The following is an 18,969-nucleotide window of genomic DNA, read 5'->3' on the forward strand; positions in this document are numbered from 1 at the left end:
CTGTGTCTTTTTTTTTTTTTATGTAGTGACCAGAATTGCACACAGTACTCAAAGGTGCATGCAGTACGGAAGCATTATGATATTCTTTGTTTTATTCTCTATTTCTTTCCTAATAATTCCTAACATCCACATGCTAAACAGAAAATTTCAGTGTATACATGATGACATCTAGATCTCTTTCCTGGGTGCTCACACTTAATGTGGAACCTGGCATTAGGTAACTGTAATTTGGGTTATTCTTCTCAGTGTGCATCACTTTGCCCTTGTCCATATTAAATTTCATGAATTGGGCGGCTAGATGGCAGATGACGTTTAATGTGAGCAAGTGCAAGGTGATGCATGTGGGAAAAAAGAACCCGAATTATTGCTACGTCATGCAAGGTTCCACGTTAGGAGTTACGGACCAAGAAAGGGATCTGGGTGTCATCGTCGATAATACACTGAAACCTTCTGCTCAGTGTGCTGCTGCGGCTCGGAATGCAAATAGAATGTTGGGTATTATTAGGAAAGGTATGGAAAACAGGTGTGAGGATGTTATAATGCCGTTGTATCGCTCCATGGTGCGACCGCACCTTGAGTATTGTGTTCAATTCTGATCGCTGCATCTCAAGAAAGATATAGTGGAATTGGAAAAGGTGCAGCGAAGGGCGACTAAAATGATAGCGGGGATGGGACGACTTCCCTATGAAGAAAGACTAAGGAGGCTAGGGCTATTCAGCTTGGAGAAGAGACGGCTGAGGGGAGACATGATAGAGGTATATAAAAGAATGAGTGGAGTGGAACAAGTGGATGTGAAGCGTCTGTTCACGCTTTCCAAAAATACTAGGACTATGGGGCATGCGATGAAACTACAGTGTAGTAAATTTAAAACAAATCGGAGAAAATGTTTCTTCACCCAACGCGTAATTAAACTCTGGAATTCGTTACCGGAGAATGTGGTGAAGGCGGTTAGCTTGGCAGAGTTTAAAAAGGGGTTAGACGGTTTCCTAAAGGACAAGTCCATAAACCACTACTAAATGAACTTGGGAAAAATCCACAATTCCAGGAATAACATGTATAGAATGTTTGTACGTTTGGGAAGCTTGCCAGGTGCCCTTGGCCTGGATTGGCCGCTGTCGTGGACAGGATGCTGGGCTCGATGGACCCTTGGTCTTTTCCCAGTGTGGCATTACTTATGTACTTATTTGGATGCCTATTCTTCCAGTCTCCCAAGCTCCTCCTGCAATTTCTCAGTCTTCATGCAATTTAACAACTTTAAGCACTTTTTATCACAGTAAAATTGATCATTTTTACTTGTCATTCCCATCCCTGGTGGGCCAGCAGGGTGGAGGGAAAGAAGTTCTCCTTTGCTCCTGTTCTGACAGGCTCCAGCAACAAAATGGTGCATACTGACCTCTAGCAGTTAGTCTTAGAGGTCAGTGTGCCCTTATAGAGGTAAATTGCCCTTATATGGAACACTGATCCTGTAGCAGTAGCACTGCAAGACTACTGCTAGGGGTCAGCAGCCACCATTTTGTTACCAGAGCCCAATGGGATAGGAGTGGAGGGGAAGGGGCCTTGCCCTGTCCCACCAACCCACCAGGAATAACCCCTGGGTAAATCCTGGGGGTTCTCAGACGGGGTCGTATGATTGGGTGAGGGGAGGGTAACCTTGCTATTAGGGGAGGGGGTTTGGGAGAGAGTGAAGCTAATCCCCAAATTCTGTATAGGGTGCATGAACTAATTAACTGCATTGAATTGATGTTTACAATCAATTCAGTTAATTGACATTAATTAAAAGTTGTGTACGCTTCTGCCCACGCCTTATTCTATAACCCATCGCTCTTAAAACTCCTGGCATGCAACTCAAAGGGGGACATAGCCAGGGGAGTGGCAGGGACATTCCTAAAAGTTGTACACAAGGTTATAGAATACCCCCATTTCCACGCCAAATGCGCAGTGTTGGGTGCTGACATTTACACCAGGTTTCATCTGGTATAAATGCAGGCGCCCAACTTTTGGCATGGAAATAGGCTGTAAGCGCTTTTCTATAAATGGCACTGAACCTGGTGTTCTGTTTGTAGAACAGCACTTTGCGCTGTTTTTTTCCAGTGCTGAAATCTCAGTACCATTTACTGAATTTCCCCATGAGTGTCAATGTAGTGTTCAGGGAGAAAGACCTCGGCGGACTGGATCAGCAGTGATCTTTCTTGGGAATCAAATTGGATGGTGGCCAATCTTGGGGTGCTGATCTTGTAGGGGAATCATAGCAGATGGGGTAACCTTGGAGGGCTGATCTTGGAGAGGAGGATCAGAGAAAACAGAGGGGAAGATCACCCAACGTGTAATTAGACTCTGGAATTCGTTGCCGGAGAACGTGGTACGGGCGGTTAGCTTGACGGAGTTTAAAAAGGGGTTAGATAGATTCCTAAAGGACAAGTCCATAGACCGCTATTAAATGGACTTGGAAAAATTCCGCATTTTTAGGTATAACTTGTCTGGAATGTTTTTACGTTTGGGGAGCGTGCCAGGTGCCCTTGACCTGGATTGGCCACTGTCGGTGACAGGATGCTGGGCTAGATGGACCTTTGGTCTTTCCCAGTATGGCACTACTTATGTACTTATGTACTTAGCTACTGCAGCCGTGCTATGGGACTGTTGATAGTGCAGCTGCACTTGCTGCCTTCTCTTGAGATGGTTGTAATTGCAATTCCCTTTTGGCATTTGCAACAGGTAGTGTGTGTGGTACTGCGCCTTCTACTAGCTGTCACCGATGGCTGTTCCTGTGATCTCTCCCTGTCATGCCCACATACTACTCCCTACCTGAGTTAAGCAGCTAGCAAGGTATTTTTTTTTTTACTGTACTGGCTGTTTTAACATGCATTAACTAGAAGCATGAGTCTGCACTAATGTCTAATGTATGGTAAAACCCATGCTAGCTGCTTAACATGGCCTAGTAAATGAGCCCCTTTATTGGCTTACCCAGCTCTCTTGGCTGGTACTCATGGTTTACTTGCTGCTGGGTCCCATGGCCATCTGCTTGCTGTTTTGCATTCAGCTGTATACAGTTGCTACTGCAAAGGTAATTTTAAAATATGTTTAGTAATTAAAAAAATAAAGGTAATAAAGTAGCTTTGCAGGCTTTGTGATTTTTGTTTTATTAAAACCCACTGTGTTTCTTTCACTTCTGCTTCACCCTGGAAGAATCTCCTCACCAATGAAAATCCAGTCATGTTTATATCAATACTAGTAAAAAAAAAAAGGCCTGTTTCTGACACAAATGAAACGGGCGCTAGCAAGGTTTTCCTCGGCTCCCCTGCAGCTACCCGTGTCCAGCGACCCTTCTTTTTTTCTCCTGCCCCCCCCCCCTCCAGCCACCATGTCCAGCGACCCTCCTCTCTCCCCTGCCCCCCTCCAGCGACCCTCTTCTGGACATGGATCAGCTGTGAGGCATGTTTCCCCCCCCCCCCCCCCCCCCCCCCCCGGGTTCTGAAGTTGACATCATAATGGCTACGGTGATGTCAGCCTGATCTACGGAGCCGTCCTGACCAACTCGGAATGAGCCACGGTCCCGGGCAGCAAGTCAGAACGTTGGAGGTGAGAATTATTATATAGGATTAATTATCTTCTGGTCAATAGAACAGAAAGCAGATGTAGCTAAAATAATAGCCCAGATAAACAGATCAGCCATGCTATGGAGTTCTAGGAGTGAGATTCTAGGCTAGTCCTAGATTTCTGACAGACTCATTTTAATCTATAACTGGACCTGCAGCACTGATTTCAGTGGATAGAATTGAGGTCTACAAATATCACATTTCTTTGGGGTGAACTTTGAAAACCAGACGGGCCAAAAAGTCTCCCTCTTAGAATTGGGTAACTTAGAAGTTGGATAAATTATGTAAACTCATGTATAATACACAGATAATAGAGATTAATTACAACAGTGAAATAAAATTGAAACTAGGATCCAGGTCAGAAAGATACAAAGTATCCAGTTTAAATGTCTACTTCGTTTTCTTTTTCAGAAGAGCCCCTTGGTTCATTCTGGACTTGCCATATAGTTAGTTTATGATAGTGCTGTAAGATATGTACAACAAGCAAAAGGGAATGATTCCTCATTTATGTTTAAATCTTCTTTATTCGGTTACAACACAGTAATACTACAGACCTCACTCCAAAAATTATCTACTTACAGACATTTGCGCATCTTGCTTCTATATTTCAACAAACATTTTTGTGTTATTTTTCTCCCGCTCTCTTTCCTTCCCCTAATCCCCCCTCTATCCCTTCCCAATAACCCTGACCTATCTATAAGCACACACTTTCCAATATAAAGTCTATCACTATTATACCTACTATTACATCTTCTACCCCACTGGTCCTCCCCCCTCCCCTCCCCTTTTCAAACCTCCCCCCCCCCCCCCCCCAATCCCCTTCTCTTAAGGTATAGGTTCTCATACATTTAACAAATAGCTCCTAGCTGCTGATGTTAGAGTGTTCCAGAAGGGCGCTCATATTAGTTGCAGTTCCTCTCCTGCACTAGTGTTCATATCTAATGATTCCTAATTTAATGAGAGTGATGTGTTTCTAGTACCCGTGGCTGTCTTCTTCTTCTTTCCCATGACTTCTTACAAGTTCCCGTGGCTCTCTCTGTATATGTGGCCAGTTCTTCCTGAAGGTTCCCTGACTTTCCATGGCTGTTCCCATGGCTCTTCCTCTCCTGATTTACTTGTCTGTCTCTTCGCTGGGTCTGTTACCAACTTTTCCACCCCACTGATTGCTGAATCTCTCTTCCAGTCTCTTTGGTACCTGCAAATCACATTGCCAGTTTCAGTTTATGAGAGGCTTCTACTCTTAATTAGTATTCACTGGATATGGATTTAAGCCACACATTTCATCTGTAAGAGAAATATGCACATGCATATGTTGGACACAAGGTAAAAACGTACAACTTGTTGAATTGGGACAAGCAGCAGCAGCACCAACACTATGGACCCAGAAACTTTTTGAAGTGGAGCAAATAGCTTCTATGAGTGCATAATAGACGCTGTCCAGTGTTGTCTACATCAGTCAGTGCACATACATCAAGCCCCACCATCTATCTATCTTTCTTTCTTTCCTTCATTCCTTCCTTGTTCAAAGAGTACTGTGTACATGGGGGCCCCCAAAGCTGATGTTTGTGTTGAGCCCAAATATTTCTTATCCTCCCCACCACTATTTTATGCCTATTTTTAAAAATCATTCAAAATACCAGTTCACACAAATATAACAAACAAGCTTAGTACCCTTCTCAACAGCCCATTTATCAAATGAATGGGCCCTTCTACTAAAGGGTGTTAAGCCCTAACATGCACTTAGAGTGGGAGAAACAGGCTGCCGCAAAACACATGAAATCATTTTGCAGAATTTTGCCTGTTTCTGCATACTAATCACTCTTTTTTTTTTTTTTTTGAACTATTTATAGGAGGGGGCATGACATGGGAATGGGCATAGCATTGTCCACTAGCGCATTATGATTAACATGGGACCACTTAGCAGCACCTCCTTAGGCAGTAAGTGCGACAAAAAACACACGCTTGTAAAGTGTCATGTTAAATGTGGGCTTAGCTCACTGGAAAGTCCCATGTTAAAATGTACTAAGGGGTCCTTTTCCTATGCTGCACTAAAAAGTGGCCGGTGCTATTGTCAGCACATGGGTTTTCCATGCACTGCAGCCACTTTTAGCATGGCGGTAAACTGACTGCCTTGCCATATTTTTTTTCTAATGGCCATACATTAATTTCCCCATTAGCACATGGCCATTACCACAGGAGCCATTACCGCCACCTGTTTAGGAGACGGTAAGAGCTCCTGCGCTACTCCCGTGCTAATCGGGTAGCACATGGTAATATGCCTGTGATACCCGATTAGAGCAGGCATGCCTACTGCGCTGAAAAAAATATGTTCCAGTGCGGGATTTGTGCACACTAAGCGGAAAACTACTGTAGGATACCTTAGTGAGTCCCACTGTAGTACTCTTTTAGTGAGTGGTAGACCCACATTAAGCCTAGCGCCCCTAAGCCCAGATTCTAGCATGTTTTAGTAGAATGGCCCCAACATTAGTAAAGGGTGATAGGACCAGTCTAAACAGCTAAAATAAACTTTAAAACTTGGCATCATTTCATCATTGGTCCCATTCAAATTTAAATCTAACACCTATAGAAAATGTAAACATTTCTCCATAAAAATTATTTTTTGAAACTGTATCAATGCTTTTTTTTAAAATTATGTTAAAAATGCTGTGAAGATCCACTCCTTCAAAAACAGCAGCATAAACCCAAGCCTCACATGATACTGTTTCTAGCAATTACACTCTGCTTCAAGGGGCCATTATAATTTGTTTCATGTAACCTTCCATAAGCAGATTTTACTAGTGCTCAAATATCTATGAGTTTGTTTGTTTGTTTGTTTGTTTTTTGGGGGGGGGGGGTTCTATCACTTCAATAAGAATGAAACATGGTGTCAGAGTGTTTCAGATATCAGCTCCAATCAGAGCACTGCAATTGTATCCAATTACCTCTTTGCATAAATCATCATCCATTCAAAATCTTTGTTCGAACACTTTGGATAAACAGTTGATAAAAATCCAAAAATGCACTCTGACATTAAGCAAATGATATCGATCACCACCTAGCAAACTCAGAGTAAGAGAGTTGACACATACCTGCCAATGAACAACCAGTACCAAGGCAGATCTTAGTTCATCTAATTGCAGTCTGTTTTGTTCTGCCCACATATATCAATATGATGTACAGTTTGCATTGGTCTTAGCTGTAATCATATAATTATTTGAAGATAATCTCCACCAAAACCCCTCAATGGTAGAAGAACACCATAACATAGATGCATAAGAATAGCCATAGTGGGTCCCACTGGAACACCGAGCCTCTCCATTGTTGCCTTCCTCAGCACAGGAATTGTAGCAGGTGTGAAAGGAAACTCCTGCACCTTCCTACTCCACTTGCACTTATCGTCCCTGGCCGAAAACACTCTGAGCTGATGTAACACCTGAGGTCCGAAGCAACAACAGGTGCATCTAGCCTCTAAGACAACACCTTGGATCAAATCTAGCCCAGTATCCTGCTTTTAATAGAGGCCAATCCAGGTCTCAGATACCTGTCAGAAATCCAAAGACTAGTAACATTCCATGCTACCGATCCCAGGTTAAGCAGTGGCTTCCCCCATGTCAAACTCAGCACAGTAGCTCATCTAGATTCAGACCATGCTGAAACACAATGGGGCCCTTTTACCAAGCAGCAGTAAAAAGATGGCCCGCTATGGTGTTGGTGTATGGGATTGCTGCTCGCTGAGGCCACCTTTTACTGCAGTAGGAAAAACAGCATTTTCTCAATAGAAGCAGTAAATGGCCATGTGCTACTTAAAAATTTGGTGCGTGGCCATTTACTGCCGGAGCTCTTACCGCCTCCTATTACAGCCCATCTGCATTAGAAAATAAAGGTTATTTTCTAGCTCCAGAAATGGTATGTGGCAAAACTGGAACTACTAGCCCAGTAGTAAGGCTGATTTGCCATGTGCTACCCCGGCGGTAGCCCTACCACCAGTTAGTAAAAGGGCTGCTATAATAAGAGTTTTTTCAAAACAATCATGAAATGACAAAACTAATATTTTTGAAGAATAGAATTATCCAGTTGATATTCAGCCTGCAGCTGTCAGTAGTTTTTTAAACACTGAACGTTAGTCAGAATTATTTTCAGATATTAAATGTTGGACCATGTCAGGGCCAATAAAAACCAGAAAACCAGTCCCACAAAAGTCAAAATGGAAAGGAAAACGGGTGGGAATGAACAATGACATGAGGCAGGATAAAAGTATCAATCCTTTATTCATAATATCCACCAATATTTGCTTGAAATCAGCACACTAGAAGAAAAACAGCAGGCTCCACCTGTCTGGACAGCAGCACTGAATACCAGGAGCTAATTAATTTCAAGCTGGCTGTCAGAGCTTATATGGGTCCTGGCCAGTGTTCAGCTAGGGCCCTCCAATCTTAAGGTACTATGGACAATTTTAATGACAGGCTACAGACCACTAACAGCAGATCAGCAATTGCATGTTTCAGTTCCTTCAGCACCCTAGGGTGCATACCATCCGGTACAAGTGATTTCTTACTCTTTAATTTGCAATTTGGCTCAGCATGTCTTCCAGGTTCACCAAAATTAATGTTTGGATCTGGAATATTACAGTGTCCCTTTGGACTTACCTCCCTCCCCCCACCCCCACCTTACCTGATATTTCCTTATCAGCATAATAAACATACCTTGATGTCAAATAAACAGACATCAATCAAATTGGAGGTAAAGTAGGCTGCAGCTTTTGTTTATTGATAACAGTCTTAACCAATAACATTAACATATTAATCCCTCACCTGAGCTGACTTTATGTCAGTAAACATGAACAAGCCTTAAACGCACAACTTCACGCCCCTATTGTGCAGGGAGGGCGGGTGGGTAAGGTACCTCCATGGAGCAGAATAAAAGACCCTGTTTCTCAGAGGTGGCTGACTTTAAATCACCTCAACCTGACCCAGCCCCCCTTGTTCCTATCCACCAATCCGTCAGGGACGCCCTTCTTTTTTCCATTATCGGTTGAGGATGCCCATGTGTTAGGCATGCCCCAGTCCCGCCTTCGCTATGCTTCCGATGCCTCCATGAATTTTGGTTGTCCCCGTGATGGAAAGCAGTTGAGGACGCCCAGAATTGGCTTTCGATTATGCTGATTTGGGTGACCCTGGGAGAAGTACGCCCATCTCCCGATTTGTGTCGAAAGATGGGCGCCCTTCTCTTTCGAAAATAAGCCTGTCTTTCTAGAGCTTTCCCCAAACATTCCCCCCTCACCCAGCATTCTTGCCTCATCGCCATGGGCTCCCGTGACCCAGTGCAACCAAAGGTCATGCTTTCGGGTCCAGCTCAAAGTTACGCTTGTCCTTGAAGACAAGCTTTTAGACAACTACCTCTTTCAGTTCTTCTGCATCATCATGCTTGAAAACCATTTCTGGTAGAGGTAGGTCTCTTATATCTTCTTCCTTAAAGTCCAAATCATAGAATTCAGTCTCTCTGCTATGGCGTTTTTAGCACGTGCTAAATGCTAGATGCCCATAGGAAAATATGGGTGTCTCTAGCACACACTTATTTTTAGGAATGGAAAACAAAAATTAGGATGTTATAATGCCTTTGTATCGCTCCATGGTGCGACCGCACCTCAAATATTGTGTTCAATTCTGGTCGCTGTATCTCAAAAAAGATATAGTGGAATTAGAAAAGGTGCAGAGAAGGGCGATGAAAATGATAAAGGGGATGGGATGACTTCCCTATGAGGAAAGGCTAAAGCGGCTATTAGGGCCGGTCTTAGACCGAGGCGGCCGCATAGGGCCTCGCGCTTAAGGGGGCCCCGCGCGGCGCCCCTCAGTCAGCCTCCTCCTCTCCATCCCGGCACTCGCGGTATTTAAATTTACCTGGCTCCAGCCTCCAACGTCATAGCAGCTGCACAGTGTCAGTGAAAGCGCTGCCTAACATCTCTAACATTCCCTTCGCTCGTTCGTTCCCTCTCAGTGTCCCGCCCTCAAGGAAATGACATCAGAAGAAGGCAGGGCACTGAGGTAACGAACGAGCCAAGGGAAGGCTGGTGAAGAGACGTCAGACAGTGCTTTGACTGATGCTGTGCAGCTGCAACGGAGGTAAATTTAAATTTTACTAGAAGAATTGAAACAGAATAGAGAAGAGGGCGGGCAGGTGGAGATGGGCGCGGGAGGGATGGGGAGAGTTGATCGATGGACATGGATGGGAGGGCAGGGCCCAGGGAGAGAGGATTAATTGCTGGACATGGAGGGGAGGGAGGAGAATTGCTGGATATGGATAGATGGAGGAGGGAAGGGGAGAGAGGAGCATCGATGGACAAGGATGGACATGGATGGGAGGGAAGGGCCCAGGGAGAGAGGAGAAATTGCTGGACATGGAGGGGAGGGCAGGGGAGAGAGGAGAAATGTTGGGCAGGAATGGAGGGAAGGAAAGACAAAGGAAGGAGATGCACATGGATGGAGGGGAAGGGAGAGAGGAGTAATGCTGGACATGGATGTAGGGGAGAGGAGGAAAGTAGATGCACATGGATGGAGGGGAGTGAGGAGAAATGCTGGATATGGATGGAGGGAAAATTGCTGAATTTAAGGGCTGGATCGGAACACTTTGAAGGCAGATGCTGAAACTGGAGAAAGGATAGGGACAGGGCTACAGATGGTAGACAGGACACATAAGGACACAGGAGGATAGTAGACATGGTGAGAGAAAAAATATCAAATGGAAATAAGACACTGCATAAAACAGAAGACACTGGGACCAAAGTGAATAGAAAAACTAAATGATCAGATAACAAAGGTAGAGAAAAGTATTTTATTCAGAATTTATTAATTGGAATATGTCAGCTTTTGGAAATGTGCATCTGTGATATTTTGCATGTAAGTTTCAATTTTTCTAGTATTGCTGCATGCTGAGTTTGACTTCTTGAGGTAACTTTCCAGTTCAGTATTTTGACTTCATATCTGTTGTGTCATGTGTTTTTCATGTGTGATCAAGGTGCAGTATCCTGCTAGCGTGTAGTATTTGCAGCCCTTTTTGTTTTGTTTTTTTCACGAGGTAGTGTATTGGTGTTTTAGAGCTTGGTGTAATTACAGTTCTGCCTTTCCACGCATAAGGTTGTAACTTGTCCCATCCTTGGAATTAGTGCTGTTATGGTTTGGTAAGGTTATGAGTGTGTTTTTGCACAAGTTTGTGTATAGTGTTTTGCAGTGGAGAGATTGTGTGTCCGCACCTCTGACCCCCCCCCCCCCCCCCCCCGGGGGTTATGAGAATTGGAACTACTAATTGTAGTGGACTTGAACTGAATAATTTCTGGGGGGGGGGGGGGTTCATGATAGCATTGTGCTTATTATTTCAATCAGTTTTTCTCTACAAGTTTAGCTTCATTTGTCTTTATTTGAAATTTCATAAATAAAAAATTTTCTAAAAATTTAATAATCTTATCAATGGGGTGGAGCTGGGGTGGGGGCAGGGCTAGGATGGGGCCCCACCAAATTGGTCTGCACAGGGCCCCGTACTTGCTAAGACTAGCCCTGGCGGCTAGGGATCTTCAGCTTGGAGAAAAGACGGCTGAGGGGAGAGGTTTATAAAATAATGAGTGGAGTTGAACGGGTAGATGTGAAGCATCTGTTCACGCTTTCCAAAAGTACTAGGACTAGGGGGCATGCGATGAAGCTACAATGTAGTAAATTTAAAACAAATCGGAGAAAATCTTTCTTCACTCAACTTGTAATTAAACTCTGGAATTCATTGCCAGAGAATGTGGTAAAGGCGGTTAGCTTAGCGGAGTTTAAAAAAGGTTAGGATGGCTTCCTAAAGGAAAAGTCCATAGACCGTTATTAAATGGACTTGGGGAAAATCCACTATTTCTGGGATAAGCAGTATAAAATGTTTTGTACGTTTTTGGGATCTTGCCAGGTATTTGTGACCTGGATTGGCCACTGTTGGAAACAGGATGCTGGGCTTGATGGACCTTTGCTCTTTCCCAGTATGGCAATACTTATGTACTTATGTAAAGTGCGCCAAAACCACTACTGCAGTTTATTAAAAGGCCCACTTAATGTTTTAACCATGCTGGCTGTCATTTGCTCTTCTTTCCACCTTTGTAAATATATGGAATACATCTGGTCTGGGTTTCCATGATGGTATTTTAAAAAAATGTCCATGCCTGATTTAAAGTCCTAACCATTGCAGCCAATCCTTTTAGCTTCTTTTTAACCAAGTAAATCCTGTCTAATTGGCTAGATGACTACATTTCCTTCATATGTGCCTGAGGATATGTGACTTCAAATGGTCATATCAAGGATCACAATTTCAGAGCCATGATCATGTTCTTAACCCACAAGAGTGGGATCCATGGAGAAGATTGGAAGGCTGTGATTGGACTTCAGTTCATGCATTCACATCTCGTTGTTTGGAAAGGGTTTCCCTATGAGACAATATGCTTGGATAATTCATTCCAAGGAATTTCTTGGAGATTTACTGCTAATTTTCAGAAATGCAGTGAGTGCTGCGATAACCTTAACCGGCATGGATGCCTAAGGTGGTTCTCCTCACCAGCTTTACCGTTATTTGGTCCGTAGCATCCCAAAATAAGTTTCTGATCAGCTGTTAACTTGTGCTGAAGACCTCGCACAGATGGCTTAAAAAATCTTCTCACCCCCCTGCTTCGAAGCGCAATAAATCGGACGTTGCTCCGGTTTCTGATAAGGCCCTTCAGACGCCATTGCCTTCTGGGAAACAGGAGTCCATTGCAGATGATTTGAAAAATATCCAACTATATCTAGACCCATATTTTAAGAGCCTGTTTGAGTAGTTACGTGGGGAGGTGACTGCTGAGACCCCAATGCTCAGAACTTAATGCCAGTATTAGAGCTGATTAGCACTAGACTAGCGCCAGCGTTAATCTGTGCAGAATGCTCAGAGGGCTTTAGTACAGGAAACAATGTACGTGCCAAAGATGGCCAGAAATTGTATTTAAATATAGTCAGACAGATGTTAATAAGATTATTTGCTATTCCCTCCCAATGCTCAGAGAACAGTGCATAAACAAATCCTTCTCTTAATGCTGAAAAGCTACCACCTGGAGGGGTCTCACAGTGAGCATATAATTTGAATGCCATTAGCTTTTATTTATTCATTGGGATTTATTACCCGCCTTTATGAAAAGATTCACCCAAGGTGGTGTACAGCAGGTACAGTTGAACATAAAACTTACTATTTTAGCAGCATAACAATAGTAAAATAACTAAGAATAAACATAAATACAATAAATGAGGTAAACTTGAAAACAGTAATTTGAAGCCTAATAATAGAACAGTAAATTGAAGCTTAATAATGGAACTGTGAAACAGTATCAAAAATATACACATTTAATGGCACTGGAATTCAAATACCAGAGATATAATACAATTTTAGCATAATACTAATGATACACCTAATAAGCATGCATTAGAACATTCAACTAGCATAGATACCTGTATGGTGCTAAAGATTTTCTACAATACAGCTTACCACGTAGCTGAGGGGCCACATGCAGATATATAGTTGGGGACAAGATGCGTAGAACAGAGTCAGTTGGGATAATTTGATGGTTAGTTAAACTCAAGGCAAGTTGATTGTATAGTTAAGCTTGAGATAAAGAACTGATCTAAGTTACAGTATGTTTACCAAGCTAGTCCAGGTGCAGAGTATAATCAGTCACCCTGTGTATTAAAACTTGGGAGAAGAGCCAGTCTTTCACCTGCTTCCTGAAGTAGAGGTAGTCTCGAGTTATACGTAGCCCCTGGGGGCTACTTCTGAGAAGGCTCGCTGGCGGGTATCACATCGTACAATTTCTTTTGATGAGGATACAGATAGTGATGATCCTTGAGAGGGCCTTAGAGATCTTAAAGGTGTGTAAAGGGCTAATTTATTCTTTGAGCATTGTTGGACCATTTTTCTGTGCCATTAGTACGGTATCAACCAGGGGCTGTTTGCTTTAATGCCAGAGCTTTGAGCTTACTCTAGGATGAGTGATCATCTATGCTTGGTAAAGGCAGCATTGCTGTGGAGTTTGGATTAAGGTTGCTGGAAGGATGCACATACCTTTATGACTACTGATAAAAGTGACTGGCTCATGATCCACAGATGTCTCAGCCACATTCTCAAGTAGGTCAAGCCCAAGCCTACAACCAGAAGGTGGTACAACGAACCTTCAAGCCAGGGGGGGGGGGGGGGGGAGAGATGGATATCTACCCCAGAATATTCAGATGGTGGCGGTCAACGTTTTTTAAAACAATGATCATTGCCAGCTAAATTATACCCCGATATTCAGTGTCAGGCAATGTCCCTCAAACCTACCGTAGATTAAGGCTTGATCCACGAGACTTTTTCAGGCAGAGCTTGGTGGCCTCACCAGGTTTCTTTAGTCTCTGCACGATGAGCATATATTCCCAGACTGAGTTCTCCTTCCCAAACCTCCTGAACCGCATCTAGGATTCCCCTAGGTCTCCTCACATATAACAGTTCAAATGGAGAGAATCCTGTCGAACTCTGGGGTACCACCTGGATTGCGAACAGTATATATGAGAATAGGAAATCCCAGTTATTTCCATCTTTGGCAACAAGCCTTTTCAGCATCTGTTTCAGAGTTTTATTAAAGCGTTCCACCAGACCATCTGTCTGTGGATGATAAACTGATGTCCTCAAGGTCTTCACTTTTAGCAAGGCACACATTTGCTTCATGACGCGGGACAGATTTTTAGCAATGCAATGCTCTACTAGTGGTTCCTTATGGACTAGTCTTCGAATGTTTGATCTGTGTTCTAGAATCCTCATCTTCAACGGTCTGGTAGTCATCCCTATATAGGTCTTCATGCATGGACAGCTGATGGAGTAAACAACATAGGCAATTAGTAAAGTGACATAATTTATGTAGCTTATTAGTCCTAGGCTGTCTCTAAATTAGAAGTCTATCCTATGCCAAGGGTGGATGAACTCATTGAGTGGCTAGAAGGAGCTCAATTCATTTTGACCTTGGACCTAACCAAGAGATACTGGTAGGTAATTCTCACCCCAGCTGACAAGGAGAAGACAGCCTTTTTAACATCCTAGCATTTATTCCAGTTCATGGTGCTACCATATGGCCTTCATGGAGCTCCAGCTAACTTTTAGCACCTTGTGGATCACCTACTTAAACCCTAAGGCAACTACACAGCTGCCTACTTAGACAACATTGTCATCTACAGTAAGGATTGGAGGGTCCATCTCATCCAAGAAGAAGCAGTACTGGATAGTCTGTGGACCACTGGGCTAACAGCGAATCCCAAAAAGTGCTTCCTGGGTGGGCAAGAAGTCCAGTTTGTGGGGTACTCAGTCGGGGAAGAACAAGTGAGACTCCAGATCTGGAAGGTAGAGGCTATCACCCATGTGCCAGTACCCCAGACAATCAAGTGTGAGTCTTCCTTGGATTCATTGGTTATTATCAGGGTTTGCTGATAAAGCAGAACCAGTAACATGCCTATTGCAGAAGAAAACTCCAAAGAAGATATATTGGACTGAAAAGCTGGATGGTGATTTTCAAACTCTGAAGAGAAATATCTGTTCAGAACCGGTGTTGTTCAGCCCAGATTTCAACCGACTCTTCATTGTGCAGATCGATTCCTCAGAGGTTGGATTTGGGGCAGTTCTGGCCCAGGAAATAGACAGGGAAGACCACCCAGTGGCATACATTAGATGGAAGCTGTTCCTGAGAGAGAAGAATTATGCAATTATTGAGAAGGAGGCTCTAGCTGTCAAGTGGGCCATAGAAACCTTCAGTACTATCTGTTGGGGTGACACTTTCTGTTGGTCACTGACCACCAACCTATTCAATGGATGGCTTGACAAATAGATTCCAATGCATGGTTCCTAAGTCTTCAGCCCTTTAGCTATCAGGTGAGACATGGAGTGGGCCAAGAGCATGCTAATGTGAACTTTTTGTCCTGGCCAATGAACCCTCATATGGCAGGTGCTTAACCTGATATGGTTGAGCTGAGGGGGAGGATATGTGAGGGGGTTTATAGAACTCTGCCCCTCACCTTTAAACACAATCCCTTAGACAGCCTGAGATACCTTAAGAGCACTAGTCCCACCTGGAAGTAAGCTGGGAGGAGGGGTAAAACCAGGAAGTTAAAATCGTCCATAGTACCTGAAGATTGGAGGGTGGCCAATGTGATGTCGATTTTTAGAAAGGGTTCTAGGGGTGATCCGGGACATTATAGACCAGTAAGCCTGACGTCGGTGCCGGGCAAAATAGTGGAAACTATTATAAAGAATAAAATTATAGAACATGTACACAAACATAGTTTAATGGGACAGAGTCAGCATGGGTTCAGCTGAGGGAAGTCTTGCCTCACCAATTTGCTTCATTTCTTTGAAAGTGTGAATAAACATGTGGATAAAGGTGAGCCGGTTGATGTAGTGTTATCTAGATTTTCAGAAAGCTTTTGATAAAGTTCCCCATGAGAAACTCCTGAGAAAATTAAAGAGACATGGGATAGGAGGCAAGGTTCTGGTGTGGATTAGGAATTGGACAGAATACAGAGTGTAGGGTTAAATGATCATGTCTCTCAATAGAGGAGAGTGAACAGTGGAGTGCCGCAGGGATCTGTACTGGGACCAGCACTATTTAACATATTTAAAAATGATATGAAAATCAGATTGATGAGTGAGGTAATGAAATTTGCAGATGATACAAAATTATTCAAGGTTGTTAAAACACATTCGGGTTGTGAAATATCGCAGGAAAACCTTAGGAAATTGGAAGTCTGGGTGTCCAAATGGCAGATGAAATTTAATGTGGATAAATGCAAGGTGATGCACATTGGAAAGAATAATCCGAATCACAGTTATCTGATGCTAGGGTCCACCTTGGAGGTCAGGGCTCAAGAAAAAGATCTGGGTGTCATTGTAGATAATACGTTGAAATCTTCTGCTCAGTGTGTGGCAGCAGCTAAAAAAGCAAACAGTATACTAGGAATTATTAGGAAAGGGATGGTGAATAACACCAAAAATACTATAATGCCTTTGTATTGCTCCATGGTGCGTCCGCACCTTGAGTATTGCATTCAGTTCTGGTCACCGTATCTCAAGAACGATATAGTGGACTTAGAAATGGTTCAAAGAAGAGCGACTAAAATGATAAAGTGGATGGAACTCCTCTTGTTTAAGGAAAGGCTAAAGAGGTTAGGGCTCTTCAGCTTGGAAAAGAGACAGATGAGGGGAGATACAATTTAAGGTCTACAAAATCCTGAGTGGTGTAGAACGAGTAGAATTAAATCGATTTTTTACTCATTCCAAAAGTACAAAGACTAGGGGACACTCGAGGAAATTACATGGAAATACTTTTAAAACAAATAGGAGGAAATATTTTTTCACTCAACGAATAGTTAAGCTCTGGAACTCTTTGCCGGAGGAGGTGGTAATAGCGGTTAGCGTATCTGGTTTAAAAAAGATTTGGACACATTCCTGGAGGAAAAGTCCATAGTCTGCTATTGAGACAGACATGGGAAGCAACTTCTTGCTCTGGGATTTGTAGTATGGAGTGTTGCCACGATTTGGGTTTCTGCCAGGTACTTGTGAACTGACTTGGCCACTGTTTGGAAAACAGGATACTGGGCTAGAAGGACCATTGGTCTGACCTAGTATGGCTACTGATATGTTCTTATGTAAGTTTCTTAGATAGGGCTTGACTGAGGTTAAGGGGGCCCAGAGATAAGATGGGATCAAAGCCCCAGTGTACGCCACCACCTATGATTAAGAATTGTGACCTGGCTGAGGTAAGCTGCTTTTTCTTCTTGTTTGAGACTGACAAGCCTTGCCCTGAGGAGAAAAAACGAGAAAGACTCACAGCTTGTGTTTGGGAAGGGGCCACCCTACCATCCACAGACTGTGTTCAAGTCTTGCCAGCTTGAGTCCTGCATAAAACTGCGTATTACTACCTACCACTACTACTTATCATTTCAATAGCGCTACTAGATGTACGCAACACTGTATGCTGGATATGAAGAAAGAGTCCCTTCTCGACAGAGCTTTCAAGCTGACTAGGATAGACAAACAGGACAAATAAGAGATAAGGAAATTACTACGGAGGTAATGATAAAACATGGGTACTGAACAAATGAGTAAAGGTTAGGAGTTAAAAGCAGCATCAAAAAGGTGGGCTTTTAGCCTAGATTTGAAGATAGCCAGAAATGGAGCTTGACTTACCAACAGGGCATGGTTGAGCTGAGGGGGAGGGTATGTGATGGAGTTTATATGAAGTTGCTAGTTCTCCTTAGCAACATTCTCTAAGAGCCACATTAAGAAGCCAGTACAGACAAGAGAGGGCATGGTGACAGGGCAGAGCAGGGAGAGTGTGGTTCAGGCAGTCAGAAAAAACTCATGAGCACAGTCAAGCCAGAGAGGACCAGGCAAGAGGGAAGCAACTCTATAGCATTTGACTCCACTACATGTGTTAGCGATCAGAAGCTTGGCTAAGGTAGGCTATACTTTATCTTGAATCTAATAAGAATCCTGTTTCTTGAGGCCTTGCTGAAGCTAGGCCAGGATTTATGCAACAGGCATGTATAAAGATTGCACCTGAAACCCAAGAGACTTTATTTCCAATTTACTGTATCTATGAAGTATATTTTGCATGTTTTTGTTTACTTGTAACCTTCTGAGTAGTTGTGTAAGCTCCAAGCCCAAAGCCTCACTCATCCTACTACAAGGTGCCACATAAGTGTATGTAGGCACACTGTTCTAGAATTACCCACTAGATCAGGGGTGGGCAATCTCGGTCTTTGAGGATCGCAACCCAGTCAGATTTTCAGGATTTCCGCAATGGATATGCATGAGATCTATTTGCAGTGCTTTTTTTGTGCCAGTACGTGCCGGTACAGCGTACCAGCACCTTTTTCCTGAGGTCTGACTCACTTGCCCGCTCCCTTCCGTTCCTGCTCCTGCGCTCCAAAATCTTTTACCTGAAGTCACGATTCTCCTCTCTCCCCTGCCGTCCCCTCCATGTCCAGCAATTCTCTCTCCCCTCCCCTGCCCTCCCCTCCATGTCCAGCATGTTGCCTCCCTCCCTTGCCCTCCCCTCTCCAAGTCGCGGCGAGCCAGAAGTGAAGGCAGCGCAGCAGTGCTAACTGAGGCAGGCACGCAGGCAGGTTCATCTCCTCTCACGTTGCTTCCCTCTCAGCGCTTCCCGCCTTGTTAAGCCAATTAAATAATGCATGTTGTTTTAGAATATACCTGGATTTTGGCGCAGATCTCTAGGCGTGCTATATAGAATCTGGGGGAATGGGCATATTTGCGCATTTAGACCCAAGTTTTAGATGCAATTTATCTGCTCTTAGGT

This window comes from Microcaecilia unicolor, chromosome 1 (assembly GCF_901765095.1).
Source record: "Microcaecilia unicolor chromosome 1, aMicUni1.1, whole genome shotgun sequence".
Classification (NCBI taxonomy): domain Eukaryota; kingdom Metazoa; phylum Chordata; class Amphibia; order Gymnophiona; family Siphonopidae; genus Microcaecilia; species Microcaecilia unicolor.